The sequence below is a fragment of the Dermacentor albipictus genome, unplaced genomic scaffold (assembly GCF_038994185.2).
Source record: "Dermacentor albipictus isolate Rhodes 1998 colony unplaced genomic scaffold, USDA_Dalb.pri_finalv2 scaffold_32, whole genome shotgun sequence".
NCBI classification, from domain to species: domain Eukaryota; kingdom Metazoa; phylum Arthropoda; class Arachnida; order Ixodida; family Ixodidae; genus Dermacentor; species Dermacentor albipictus.
The window spans coordinates 701,566-712,483 of NW_027225586.1; positions in this window are offsets into that span (position 1 = coordinate 701,566).

The following is a 10,918-nucleotide window of genomic DNA, read 5'->3' on the forward strand; positions in this document are numbered from 1 at the left end:
GTGCATTCCAGTTGAACCACACCAGACAGTGCAAAGCAGCACTGTTCTAGCCGCACCTTAAGGGAGTCATTGTTACTAACGTCCTTCACCCACGCTTTGTTCCATTTCCTCACATTGACAATTAGAGCCCTGGACACAAATCACATTGCGTCAGCATCGTCAAAAGTCCTTGCAATGCTTTGTTTTAAGTGGACAGTCAGTTTCAGTCGGTCCATGCCAGTTGATGCACAACAGATAGCATAAAGCGCCACTCCTGAATCCACACTGCAAGGGAGTCATTCTTACTCCTGTCGTTTAACCACGCCTTTTTTTCATTTCTGCACGTTGACATTTACAGACCTGGGCAGAAACCACATTGCGTCAGCATGGTCAACGGCCCTCAAAATGCATTGTTTTATTTGGAGAGTCCGATTCTCCCGGTCCATGCCAGTTGAAGCGCACCAGGCAGCGCAAGCGCCACACTGCTCTAGCCGCACCTCAAGAGAGCCATTGTTACTCGCTTTGTGTAGCCATGCCTTGTTGCATTTCTTCACGTTGACATTTAGAGCGCTGGGCAGAAGTCACATTACGTCAGCATGATCAAAAGTCTTCGCAAAGCTTTGTTTTAATGGACAGTTGGATTCCACCGGTCCATACCAAATGAAGCACAATGGATAGCACAAAGCGAAACTGCTCAATAAACTCTGCACGGGAGTCATTCTTACTCCTGTCCTTTATACCCACCTTTTTGCATTTCTTCACGTTGACATTTAGAGCACTGGCTCCCAGAATGCTTTGTTTCATTTGGACAGTGAATTCCGCCCGTCCATGCCAGTTGAGGCGTACCATACCGCGCAAGACCTGCACTGCTCCAGCCGCACCTCACAGGAGTCACTCTTACACCTGTCCTTTATCCAGGCATTTCTTTATTTCATCACTTTGCCGTTTAGAGCACTAGGCAGAAATCACATTGCGTCAGCATGGTGAACGGCCCGCGTAATCATTTGTTTTAAATGGACAGTCGGATTCCCCCGATCTATGCCAGTTGGAGTGCAGCAGACTGCGCAAGAGCCGCACTGCTCTAGTGGCACCTCGAGGGAGTCATTGTTACTCTCATCGCATACACACCTTCTTGCATTTCTTCACGTTGACATTAAATAGCACTGGGCAGAAATCACATTGTGTCAACATCGGCAACAGCCTTCACAATCATTTGTTTTAAGTGCACAGTGAGATTCCCCCGGTGCATGACAGGTAAACCAGACCAGACAGTGCAAAGCTGTGCTGCTCTAGTCGCACCTCATGGGAGTCATTGTTAGTCTCTTCGTTTACCCACGCCTTGTTGATTTTATCAAGTTGACATATAGGGGACTGGGCAGAAATCACATTGCGTCAGCATGGTCAAAAGTCCCCGCAATGCTTTGTTTTAAATGGACAGTCGGATTCCCCCGGTCCATGCCAGTTGATGCACAACAGATAGCATAAAGCGCCACTCCTGAATCCACACTGCAAGGGAGTCATTCTTACTCCTGTCGTTTAACCACGCCTTTTTTTCATTTCTGCACGTTGACATTTACAGACCTGGGCAGAAATCACATTGCGTTAGCATGGTCAACGGCCCCCAAAATGCTTTGTTTTATTTGGGCATTTTATTTTACAGGAGGTATTCAGAGACATGGATTGGGAAGATTTGGGGATAAAAGGTAATCGAGAATAGCTTATTAACTCGCGATTCGCTGATGACATTGCCTTCCTTAGTACCTCAGGGGACCAATTGCAATGCATGTTCACTGACCTGGATAGGCAAAGCAGAAGAGTGGGTCTAAAAATTATTCTGCAGGAAACTAAAGTAATGCTTAACAGTCTCGGAAGAAAACAGCAATTTACAATTGGCAGCGAGGCACTAGAAGTCGTAAGGGATTAGATCAACTTAGGGCAGGTAGTGACAGCGGATGCGGATCATGAGACAGAAATATTCAGAAGAACAAGAATGGGCTGGGGTGGGTTTGGCAGGCATTCTCAGATGATGATTAGCAGGTTGCCATTATCCCCTCAAGAGGAAAGTATATAATACCTGTGTCTTACCAGTACTCACCTATGGGGCAGAAACCTGGAGGCTTACGAAATAGGTTCTGCTCAAATTGAGGACGACGCAACGAGCTATGGAAAGAAGAATGATAGGTGTAACGTTAAAGGATAAGAAAAGAGCAGATTGGGTGAGGGAACAAACGCGAGTTAATGACATCTTAGTTGAAATCAAGAAAAAGAAATGGGCATGGGCAGGATACGAAATGAGGAGGGAAGATAACCGATGGTCATTAAGGGTTACGGAATGGATTCCAAGGGAAGGGAAGCTTAGCAGAGGGCGGCAGAAAGTTAAGCGGGCGCATGAGATTAAGAAGTTTGCAGGGACGACATGGCCACACATAGTACATGATCGGGGTTGTTGGAGATGTACGGGAGAGGCCTTTGCCCTGCAGTAGGCGTAACCAGGCTGATGCTGATGATGATTCCGCCGGTCCATGCCAGTTGAGGCACACAAGACCACGCAAGAGCCGCACTGCGATAGCCGCACCACAAGGGAGTCATTGTGACTCCTGTAGTTTATCCATGCCTTTTTTTATTAACTTGAGTTTCACGTTTAGAGCACTGGGCAGAAATCACATTGCGTCAGCATGGTCGACGGCCCTCGCAATCATTTGTTTTAAATGGACAGTCGGATTCCCCCGATCTATGCCAGCTGGAGTGCAGCAGACTGTGCAAAAGCTGCACTGTTCTAGTCGCACCTCAAGGGAGTCATTGTTACTCTCATAGCTTACACACACCGTCTTGCATTTCTTCACGTTGACATTAAATAGCACTGGGCAGAAATCACATTGTGTCAGCATCGGCAACAGCCTTCACAATCATTTGTTTTAAGTGCACAGTGAGATTCCCCCGGTGCATGCCAGGTAAGCCACACCAGACAGTGCAGAGCCGTGCTGCTCTAGTCGCACCTCATGGGAGTCATTGTTAGTCTCTTCGTTTACCCACGCCTTGTTGATTTTATCAAGTTGACATATAGGGGACTGGGCAGAGATCACATTGCATCAGCATGGTCAAAAGTCCTCGCAATGCTTTGTTTTCAATGGACAGTCAGATTCTCCCGGTCCATACCAGTTGAAGCGCAACGGAAAGTGCAAAGCGGCACAGCTCAATCCACACTGCAAGGGAGTCATTCTTACTCCTGTCTTTTATCCACGCTTTTTTTTCATTTTTTCACTTCGACATTTAGAGCACTGTGCAGAAATCACACTGCGTCAGCATGCTCAACGGCCCCCAGAATGGTTTGTTTTATTTGGACAGTGGATTCTGTCAGTCCATGCCAGTTCATTCGCACCAGACCGCGCAAGAGCTGTACTGCGCTAGCCGCACCTAAAGGGTGTCATAGTTACTCCTGTCGTTTATCCAGCCCTTTCATTAATTTATTTATTTCACGTTTAAAGCACTAGGCAGAAATCAAATTGCGTCAGCATGGTCAACGGCCCTCGCAATCATTTGTTTTAAATGGACAGTCGGATTACCCCGATCTATCCCAGTTGAAGCGCACCAGGCAGCGCTAGAGCCGCACTGCTCTAGCCGCAGCTCAAGGGAGTCATTGTTACTCACTTAGCTCCCCCACGCCTTGTTCTATTTCTTCAGGTTGACATTTAGGGCACTGGGCACAAATCACCTTGCATAAAAATGGTCAACCGCCCTCGCAATTATATCTTTTAAAAGCACAGTAAGATTCCCCCTGTGCATTCCAGTTGAACCACACCAGACAGTGCAAAGCAGCACTGTTCTAGCCGCACCTCAAGGGAGTCATTGTTACTAACGTCCTTCACTCACGCCTTGTTCCATTTCCTCACATTGACATTTAGAGCCCTGGGCACAAATCACATTGCGTCAGCATCGTCAAAAGTCCTTGCAATGCTTTGTTTTAAGTGGACAGTCAGTTTCAGCCGGTCCATGCCAGTTGAAGCACAACAGATAGCATAAAGCGCCACTCCTGAATCCACACTGCAAGGGAGTCATTCTTACTCCTGTCGTTTAACCACGCCTTTTTTTCATTTCTGCACGTTGACATTTACAGACCTGGGCAGAAATCACATTGCGTCAGCATGGTCAACGGCCCTCAAAATGCATTGTTTTATTTGGAGAGTCGGATTCTCGCGGTCCATGCCAGTTGAAGCGCACCAGGCAGCGCAAGCGCCACACTGCTCTAGCCGCACCTCAAGAGAGCCATTGTTACTCGCTTTGTGTAGCCATGCCTTGTTGCATTTCTTCACTTTGACATTTAGGGCGCTGGGCAGAAGTCACATTACGTCAGCATGATCAAAAGTCTTCGCAAAGCTTTGTTTTAATGGACAGTTGGATTCCACCGGTCCATACCAAATGAAGCACAATGGATAGCACAAAGCGAAACTGCTCAATAAACTCTGCACGGGAGTCATTCTTACTTCTGTCCTTTATACCCACCTTTTTGCATTTCTTCACGTTGACATTTAGAGCACTGGCTCCCAGAATGCTTTGTTTCATTTGGACAGTGAATTCCGCCCGTCCATGCCAGTTGAGGCGTACCATACCGCGCAAGAGCTGCACTGCTCCAGCCGCACCTCACAGGAGTCACTCTTACACCTGTCCTTTATCCAGGCATTTCTTTATTTCATCACTTTGCCGTTTAGAGCACTAGCCAGAAATCACATTGCGTCAGCATGGTGAACGGCCCGCGTAATCATTTGTTTTAAATGGACAGTCGGATTCCCCCGATCTATGCCAGTTGGAGTGCAGCAGACTGCGCAAGAGCCGCACTGCTCTAGTCGCACCTCGAGGGAGTCATTGTTACTCTCATCGCATACACACCTTCTTGCATTTCTTCACGTTGACATTAAATAGCACTGGGCAGAAATCACATTGTGTCAGCATCGGCAACAGCCTTCACAATCATTTGTTTTAAGTGCACAGTGAGATTCCCCCGGTGCATGACAGGTAAACCACACCAGACAGTGCAAAGCTGTGCTGCTCTAGTCGCACCTCATGGGAGTCATTGTTAGTCCCTTCGTTTACCCACGCCTTGTTGATTTTATCAAGTTGACATATAGGGGACTGGGCAGAAATCACATTGCGTCAGCATGGTCAAAAGTCCCCGCAATGCTTTGTTTTAAATGGACAGTCGGATTCCCCCGGTCTATACCAGTTGAAGCGCAATGGAAAGTGCAAAGCGGCACAGCTGAATGCACACTGCAAGGGAGTCATTCTTACTCCTGTCGTTTAACCACGCCTTTTTTTCATTTCTGCACGTTGACATTTACAGACCTGGGCAGAAATCACATTGCGTCAGCATGGTCAACGGCCCTCAAAATGCATTGTTTTATTTGGAGAGTCGGATTCTCCCGGTCCATGCCAGTTGAAGCGCACCAAGCAGCGCAAGCGCCACACTGCTCTAGCCGCCCCTCAAGAGAGCCATTGTTACTCGCTTTGTGTAGCCATGCCTTGTTGCATTTCTTCACGTTGACATTTAGAGCGCTGGGCAGAAGTCACATTACGTCAGCATGATCAAAAGTCTTCCCAAAGCTTTGTTTTAATGGACACTTGGATTCCACCGGTCCATACCAAATGAAGCACAATGGATAGCACAAAGCGAAACTGCTCAAGAAACTCTGCACGGGAGTCATTCTTACTCCTGTCCTTTATACCCACCTTTTTGCATTTCTTCACGTTGACATTTAGAGCACTGGCTCCCAGAATGCTTTGTTTCATTTGGACAGTGAATTCCGCCCGTCCATGCCAGTTGAGGCGTACCATACCGCGCAAGAGCTGCACTGCTCCAGCCGCACCTCACAGGAGTCACTGTTACACCTGTCCTTTATCCAGGCATTTCTTTATTTCATCACTTTGCCGTTTAGAGCACTAGGCAGAAATCACATTGCGTCAGCATCGGCAACAGCCTTCACAATCATTTGTTTTAAGTGCACAGTGAGATTCCCCCGGTGCATGCCAGGTAACCCACACCAGACAGTGCAGAGCCGTGCTGCTCTAGTCGCACCTCATGGGAGTCATTGTTAGTCTCTTCGTTTACCCTCGCCTTGTTGATTTTATCAAGTTGACATATAGGGGACTGGGCAGAGATCACATTGCATCAGCATGGTCAAAAGTCCTCGCAATGCTTTGTTTTAAATGGACAGTCAGATTCTCCCGGTCCATACCAGTTGAAGCGCAACGGAAAGTGCAAAGCGGCACAGCTCAATCCACACTGCAAGGGAGTCATTCTTACTCCTGTCTTTTATCCACGCTTTTTTTTTCATTTTTTCACTTCGACATTTAGAGCACTGTGCAGAAATCACACTGCGTCAGCATGCTCAACGGCCCCCAGAATGGTTTGTTTTATTTGGACAGTGGATTCTGTCAGTCCATGCCAGTTCATTCGCACCAGACCGCGCAAGAGCTGCACTGCGCTAGCCGCACCTAAAGGGTGTCATAGTTACTCCTGTCGTTTATCCAGCCCTTTCCTTAATTTATTTATTTCACGTTTAAAGCACTAGGCAGAAATCAAATTGCGTCAGCATGGCCAACGGCCCTCGCAATCATTTGTTTTAAATGGACAGTCGGATTACCCCGATCTATCCCAGTTGAAGCGCACCAGGCAGCGCTAGAGCCGCACTGCTCTAGCCGCAGCTCAAGGGAGTCATTGTTACTCACTTAGCTCCCCCACGCCTTGTTCTATTTCTTCAGGTTGACATTTAGGGCACTGGGCACAAATCACCTTGCATAAAAATGGTCAACCGCCCTCGCAATTATATCTTTTAAAAGCACAGTAAGATTCCCCCTGTGCATTCAAGTTGAACCACACCAGACAGTGCAAAGCAGCACTGTTCTAGCCGCACCTCAAGGGAGTCATTGTTACTAACGTCCTTCACCCACGCTTTGTTCCATTTCCTCACATTGACATTTAGAGCCCTGGGCACAAATCACATTGCGTCAGCATCGTCAAAAGTCCTTGCAATGCTTTGTTTTAAGTGGACAGTCAGTTTCAGCCGGTCCATGCCAGTTGAAGCACAACAGATAGCATAAAGCGCCACTCCTGAATCCACACTGCAAGGGAGTCATTCTTACTCCTGTCGTTTAACCACGCCTTTTTTTCATTTCTGCACGTTGACATTTACAGACCTGGGCAGAAATCACATTGCGTCAGCATGGTCAACGGCCCTCAAAATGCATTGTTTTATTTGGAGAGTCGGATTCTCCCGGTCCATGCCAGTTGAAGCGCACCAGGCAGCGCAAGCGCCACACTGCTCTAGCCGCACCTCAAGAGAGCGATTGTTACTCGCTTTGTGTAGCCATGCCTTGTTGCATTTCTTCACGTTGACATTTAGAGCGCTGGGCAGAAGTCACATTACGTCAGCATGATCAAAAGTCTTCTCAAAGCTTTGTTTTAATGGACAGTTGGATTCCACCGGTCCATACCAAATGAAGCACAATGGATAGCACAAAGCGAAACTGCTCAATAAACTCTGCACGGGAGTCATTCTTACTCCTGTCCTTTATACCCACCTTTTTGCATTTCTTCACGTTGACATTTAGAGCACTGGCTCCCAGAATGCTTTGTTTCATTTGGACAGTGAATTCCGCCCGTCCATGCCAGTTGAGGCGTACCATACCGCGCAAGAGCTGCACTGCTCCAGCCGCACCTCACAGGAGTCACTGTTACACCTGTCCTTTATCCAGGCATTTCTTTATTTCATCACTTTGCCGTTTAGAGCACTAGGCAGAAATCACATTGCGTCAGCATCGGCAACAGCCTTCACAATCATTTGTTTTAAGTGCACAGTGAGATTCCCCCGGTGCATGCCAGGTAACCCACACCAGACAGTGCAGAGCCGTGCTGCTCTAGTCGCACCTCATGGGAGTCATTGTTAGTCTCTTCGTTTACCCTCGCCTTGTTGATTTTATCAAGTTGACATATAGGGGACTGGGCAGAGATCACATTGCATCAGCATGGTCAAAAGTCCTCGCAATGCTTTGTTTTAAATGGACAGTCAGATTCTCCCGGTCCATACCAGTTGAAGCGCAACGGAAAGTGCAAAGCGGCACAGCTCAATCCACACTGCAAGGGAGTCATTCTTACTCCTGTCTTTTATCCACGCTTTTTTTTTCATTTTTTCACTTCGACATTTAGAGCACTGTGCAGAAATCACACTGCGTCAGCATGCTCAACGGCCCCCAGAATGGTTTGTTTTATTTGGACAGTGGATTCTGTCAGTCCATGCCAGTTCATTCGCACCAGACCGCGCAAGAGCTGCACTGCGCTAGCCGCACCTAAAGGGTGTCATAGTTACTCCTGTCGTTTATCCAGCCCTTTCCTTAATTTATTTATTTCACGTTTAAAGCACTAGGCAGAAATCAAATTGCGTCAGCATGGCCAACGGCCCTCGCAATCATTTGTTTTAAATGGACAGTCGGATTACCCCGATCTATCCCAGTTGAAGCGCACCAGGCAGCGCTAGAGCCGCACTGCTCTAGCCGCAGCTCAAGGGAGTCATTGTTACTCACTTAGCTCCCCCACGCCTTGTTCTATTTCTTCAGGTTGACATTTAGGGCACTGGGCACAAATCACCTTGCATAAAAATGGTCAACCGCCCTCGCAATTATATCTTTTAAAAGCACAGTAAGATTCCCCCTGTGCATTCAAGTTGAACCACACCAGACAGTGCAAAGCAGCACTGTTCTAGCCGCACCTCAAGGGAGTCATTGTTACTAACGTCCTTCACCCACGCTTTGTTCCATTTCCTCACATTGACATTTAGAGCCCTGGGCACAAATCACATTGCGTCAGCATCGTCAAAAGTCCTTGCAATGCTTTGTTTTAAGTGGACAGTCAGTTTCAGCCGGTCCATGCCAGTTGAAGCACAACAGATAGCATAAAGCGCCACTCCTGAATCCACACTGCAAGGGAGTCATTCTTACTCCTGTCGTTTAACCACGCCTTTTTTTCATTTCTGCACGTTGACATTTACAGACCTGGGCAGAAATCACATTGCGTCAGCATGGTCAACGGCCCTCAAAATGCATTGTTTTATTTGGAGAGTCGGATTCTCCCGGTCCATGCCAGTTGAAGCGCACCAGGCAGCGCAAGCGCCACACTGCTCTAGCCGCACCTCAAGAGAGCGATTGTTACTCGCTTTGTGTAGCCATGCCTTGTTGCATTTCTTCACGTTGACATTTAGAGCGCTGGGCAGAAGTCACATTACGTCAGCATGATCAAAAGTCTTCTCAAAGCTTTGTTTTAATGGACAGTTGGATTCCACCGGTCCATACCAAATGAAGCACAATGGATAGCACAAAGCGAAACTGCTCAATAAACTCTGCACGGGAGTCATTCTTACTCCTGTCCTTTATACCCACCTTTTTGCATTTCTTCACGTTGACATTTAGAGCACTGGCTCCCAGAATGCTTTGTTTCATTTGGACAGTGAGTTCCGCCCGTCCATGCCAGTTGAGGCGTACCATACCGCGCAAGAGCTGCACTGCTCCAGCCGCACCTCACAGGAGTCACTGTTACACCTGTCCTTTATCCAGGCATTTCTTTATTTCATCACTTTGCCGTTTAGAGCACTAGGCAGAAATCACATTGCGTCAGCATCGGCAACAGCCTTCACAATCATTTGTTTTAAGTGCACAGTGAGATTCCCCCGGTGCATGCCAGGTAAGCCACACCAGACAGTGCAGAGCCGTGCTGCTCTAGTCGCACCTCATGGGAGTCATTGTTAGTCTCTTCGTTTACCCTCGCCTTGTTGATTTTATCAAGTTGACATATAGGGGACTGGGCAGAGATCACATTGCATCAGCATGGTCAAAAGTCCTCGCAATGCTTTGTTTTAAATGGACAGTCAGATTCTCCCGGTCCATACCAGTTGAAGCGCAACGGAAAGTGCAAAGCGGCACAGCTCAATCCACACTGCAAGGGAGTCATTCTTACTCCTGTCTTTTATCCACGCTTTTTTTTTTCATTTTTTCACTTCGACATTTAGAGCACTGTGCAGAAATCACACTGCGTCAGCATGCTCAACGGCCCCCAGAATGGTTTGTTTTATTTGGACAGTGGATTCTGTCAGTCCGTGCCAGTTCATTCGCACCAGACCGCGCAAGAGCTGCACTGCGCTAGCCGCACCTAAAGGGTGTCATAGTTACTCCTGTCGTTTATCCAGCCCTTTCCTTAATTTATTTATTTCACGTTTAAAGCACCAGGCAGAAATCAAATTGCGTCGGCATGGTCAACGGCCCTCGCAATCATTTGTTTTAAATGGACAGTCGGATTACCCCGATCTATCCCAGTTGAAGCGCACCAGGCAGCGCTAGAGCCGCACTGCTCTAGTCGCAGCTCAAGGGAGTCATTGTTACTCACTTAGCTCCCCCACGCCTTGTTCTATTTCTTCAGGTTGACATTTAGGGCACTGGGCACAAATCACCTTGCATAAAAATGGTCAACCGCCCTCGCAATTATATCTTTTAAAAGCACAGTAAGATTCCCCCTGTGCATTCCAGTTGAACCACACCAGACAGTGCAAAGCAGCACTGTTCTAGCCGCACCTCAAGGGAGTCATTGTTACTAACGTCCTTCACCCACGCTTTGTTCCATTTCCTCACATTGACATTTAGAGCCCTGGGCACAAATCACATTGCGTCAGCATCGTCAAAAGTCCTTGCAATGCTTTGTTTTAAGTGGACAGTCAGTTTCAGCCGGTCCATGCCAGTTGAAGCACAACAGATAGCATAAAGCGCCACTCCTGAATCCACACTGCAAGGGAGTCATTCTTACTCCTGTCCTTTAACCACGCCTTTGTTTTCATTTCTGCTCGTTGACATTTACAGACCTGGGCAGAAATCACATTGCGTCAGCATGGTCAACGGCCCTCAAAAT